This window comes from Amblyomma mixtum, chromosome 6 (genome assembly GCF_055824585.1).
Source record: "Amblyomma mixtum isolate Tamu chromosome 6, ASM5582458v1, whole genome shotgun sequence".
NCBI lineage: Eukaryota > Metazoa > Arthropoda > Arachnida > Ixodida > Ixodidae > Amblyomma > Amblyomma mixtum.
Window position 1 is genome coordinate 62,919,208 of NC_143017.1, and position 4,263 is coordinate 62,923,470.

Consider the following 4,263-nt stretch of genomic DNA (forward strand, 5'->3'; position numbering starts at 1 on the left):
GTGTAAGGAAGACGACGGGCATACGAGCGAGCCGCATGGCCATCGCCTGGTGCACGCTCCTGTCTCGGCTGCCTGACCTCAGACTGCTGTTAGCCCTGCACCCGTTGAGAAGCTTCACCGACCAAATCCCACCTTACATTTGGTGGAGGTGCTGGGTAGTATCCTCTCGCCCTAGAACTCCACAGCCGAACGCTACCCCCTACCGCGATGCCTTCGAACCACCAAGCCGTGCAAGTGAGCCCGGCAGCCGTCCTCTGTGCTGGTTCTCCCCGCCAGCGGTACCCCGCTATCTTCAGCGGCACGGACGACCATGATGTTGAGGATTGGTTCACATCGTATGAGCAGGTGAGCGCATACAATGAGTGGAATGCGGAAACCAAGCTGAACAATGTGATTTGCTATCTGACGGGCGTGGCAAATCTGTGGTATCGAAACCACGAGGCGGACGTACATTACATCATGGTCCGTTTTCAAAACGAACTTCTCAGAGGTAATCGGCCGCCCGGCTGTCAGAAAACTTCGTGCCGAACAGCGCTTGCGTGCGCGGTCGCAGCAGGTAGGAGAGAACTTCACGAGTTACATCGAGGATGTCGTGGACCTGCGCAAGAGGGTGAACGCACAGATGTCCGAAGCCGACAAGATCAAGCATATTCTCAAGGGCATTGATGACGACGCCTTTCAGATGTTGTTGGCGCGAGACCGGCGCACCGTCGCCGAAGTCGTCACCCTATGTCAGAGCTTCGACGAACAACGCAAGCAGAGGGCTCTGACACGCGAACACATCACGAGCATCGACTCGCTTGCTCGCCTGAACGATGCAAGAGACCAGTCATCGCTCCTGCCGCAAATCAAGAGCTTCATCCATGAAGAAGTTGTTCGGCAGCTCTTGCTTATTTCAAGCCATCAAGAGCCATCACCACACATAACTCCGAATCTGAGGCCCATCATTCAAGAATAGGTCCCTGAGGCTCCCCCGCACATCCCTCAGCCCACACCTCTTGCGGCCCCGCTGACATATGCGGAGGTTGTTGCGAGCCCTAGACCACCTACTTATGCTCCGCCTCCTGGTCCTGTTTGAGAGCCCTCTGCTTTTAATCCACCGCCTGCTCATCTGCGAACCTCCTGGCGCACGCCTGACAACCGCCCGATCTGCTACTTCTGCGGCTTGACAGGTCATGTAGAGCGGCTTTGCCGTCGACGCATGAATGTCTCACGACCACCTCCTGAAGTTTCCGGTTAATGGTCCCAGTGACAGTATTCGCCTCCTGCTGAGCCGCCCCAAAGCCGTTCTCTGTCTCCTGAGCGCACCACCTTCTCTGGACGCCGTTCGCCTTCTCCACGTCGGCGCTCCATCTCTCCGATGCGACGGCGTCCCTCGACCACTCAAGAGGAAAACTAGGTGCCGCCGCTCCTGAGGCGAGAACCGCGCAGTCATCGAAAATTGAAAGGCCTCGTTTGTCTGCCGCTAATTTAATTGAAGTTTTTGTAGAGGGTGTATCTGTCATGGCGCTTGTCGACACCGGTGCTGCGGTTTCTGTCATGGATGCTGCGCTTTCCTGCTCTTTGAGGAAAGTGAAGACGCCCATTTCTGGCCTGTCGTCACGAACTGCAAGTGCGCACCTCATCCAGCCGTTAGCAGCGTGTACTGCTCGAGTAGTCATAAAAGACATTATATATTTGGTCGAGTTCATCGTTCTGCCGTCATGTTCGCATTCGATCATCTTGGGCTGGGACTTCTTATTGCTCCACGACGCGGTCATCGACTGTGCTCGGGCTCAAGTAGCGTTCTCTATGCTGCCGAATCCCATGCCAGAGACTGAAATTTGTGGTGCCCCTGTTTCTGCCAAAGCTTTTGTCGCCGACAGTACCGATATTCCTGCGTGCTCTTCCGTGATTGTGCCTCTCTCCTGTGACTGTGTTCGCGATTCCAGTGTCATCTTCACGCAGTCTCCTACTTTTCTACGTCGCCATTGTCTGCCGCTGCATTATGCCCTGCTCACTTCATCCGCCGGCCTCACCGCACTGTGGGTCTTAAACCTATTTTCCAGCCCCTTCGCAATGCGCCGCGGGGAATGCGTCGGAACCGTGCAGCTCTTTGATTCTGTTTTCACCGCCCCGACGCTGCCGCAGAATCACCGCCGGTCGCTATGGACGCCCTCAGCTCACCTACTCCTGCGCCCTCCACGTTGTCGACCGACCTATTTCTTCGCTCTATTGACGCCACTCTTCCGCCAACTCAGCGAACCCAACTTCTAGCGGTTCTTGAGGAGTTTCGCTGCTCCTGCGATTGCCACCAACGTGTTTTGGGGCGCACGACGACTTTCGAGCGTCACATTGACACCGGCTCCCATGCGCCTCTGCGACAGCGCCCATATCTTGTTTCCGCCACTGAACGAGTAGTCATTGAAGAACAAGTAGACACCATGCTTCAGAGCGGCGTTATTCAGCCTTCCACGAGCCCCTGTTCCTCACCGGTTGTCCTCGTCAAGAAGAAGGATGGCTCTGTTCGATTTCGCGTCGATTACCGCCTCATTAATAACATCACACGCAAAGACGTCTACCCTTTGCCCCGTATTGATGCCGCTCTGGACTGTCTGCAAGGCGCGGAGCTCTTTTCTTCCCTTGATTTGCGCTCTGGTTATTGGCAGGTCCCAATTTCAGCTTCAGAGCGTGCCAAAACCGCGTTCGTGACTCCTGACGGCCTCTACGAGTTTAACGTCATGCCTTTCGGCCTCTGTAACGCTCCTTCTACTTTCTATTGCATGATGGCTGCCATTTTGCGTGGCCTCAAGTGGAAAACATGCTCGTGCTACCTGGACGATATAGTTATCTTTTCGCCCGACTTTCAAACGCATCTATGTCGCCTGAAGCACGTCTTGACATGCCTCAGAAACGCAGGCCTGCAGCTGAACGTTAAAAAAATGCACCTTTGCTGCCCGCGAACTGACTATTTAGGTCACGTTGTGTCGAAAGATGGTGTATGCCCTGACCCTGCGAAACTTCGAGCCGTGACTGAGCCACCACTAAGGAACTTCGCAGCTTCCTAGGGCTCTGCTCTTATTTTAGGCGTTTCATTCGCAACTTTGCCTCAGTTGCTGCCCTTTTGACTCAGGTGTTCGGCACCAATGTTGATTTTTCGGCTTCGTCACCCGCATGCGACGACGCCTACAACACCTTGCGCCGTCTCCTCACGGCACCACCCTTCTTGCGCCATTTCGACCCGGCGGCCCCCACTGAAGTCCACACGGATGCCAGTGGTATTGGTCTTGGTGCAGTGCTCGCCCAGCGCAAATCTGGCTTCGACGAATATGTCGTTGCCTATGCCAGCCGTACACTTACCACTTACCAAGGCTGAGTCTCACTACTCTGTGACTGAAAAAGAGTGCCTCGCCATTGTGTGGGCCTTAGGCCAGTTTCGTCCTTACGTGTACGGCCGTCCTTTCGACGTCGTTACGGATCATCACGCCCTTTGTTGGCTTTCCTCCCTAAAGGAGCCTTCCGGCCGCCTGGCGTGATGGGCGCTGCGTCTTCAAGAATCCAACATCCGAGTCGTGTACCGGTCGGCTCGCAAGCATCAGGAAGCCGACGCATTGTCTCGCTCCCCGCTCCCCGCCGAACTTGTCAGCCTCTGCGAAATCGAGGCCCCTGTTCCGTCTCCCACCATCAGCGACCTGCCTTCTGAGCAGCGCAAGGATCTCTGGATTCGTGCTCTTCTCGACTTTCTCTCCGACCCATCGGCGGTTGCACCATCCCGCGCCCTGCGGCGTCAAGCTTCACATTTTGAGATCAGAGATAACCTACTTTATCGCCGTAATTATCATTCTGATGGACGAAAATGGCTCCTCGTCATACCATGGCTCCTCGTCATGTTTTCACGCTGGCTTACAATGCGGCCACACGGGCCCTTTCAAGTCTTACACGCGCCTCCACCTCCGCTACTACTGGCGTGGTATGTACAATTTATTTTGAAATACGTACGCTCGTGCCTCGACTGCCAAAGCCGCAAGACACCCACCAACCGTATTGCCAGCGAGTTGCAGCCGCTGTCTTGTCCGCCTCGCCCTTTCGACCGCATTGGCATTGATTTATAGGGCCCCTCCCGCATACTGCTTCTGGCAAACGATGGGTCATTGCTGCCGTCGATCACCTCCCGAGGTATGCTGGAACCGCCGCTTTCTCTGTTGCTGCGGCACAAGATGTGGCATCCTTTCTTCTGCGTCGATCCATCCTTCGACACGGTGCCCCTCGTGAACTCCTCAGCGA

The 4,263-nt window shown here is 55.4% G+C and overlaps 1 pseudogene; it reads left to right on the forward strand.

Moving 5' to 3' along the window:
- The first annotated feature begins 207 nt into the window (after positions 1-207).
- On the forward strand, positions 208-958 carry LOC149339236 (uncharacterized; annotated as a pseudogene).
- Positions 959-4,263: the final 3,305 nt, after the last annotated feature.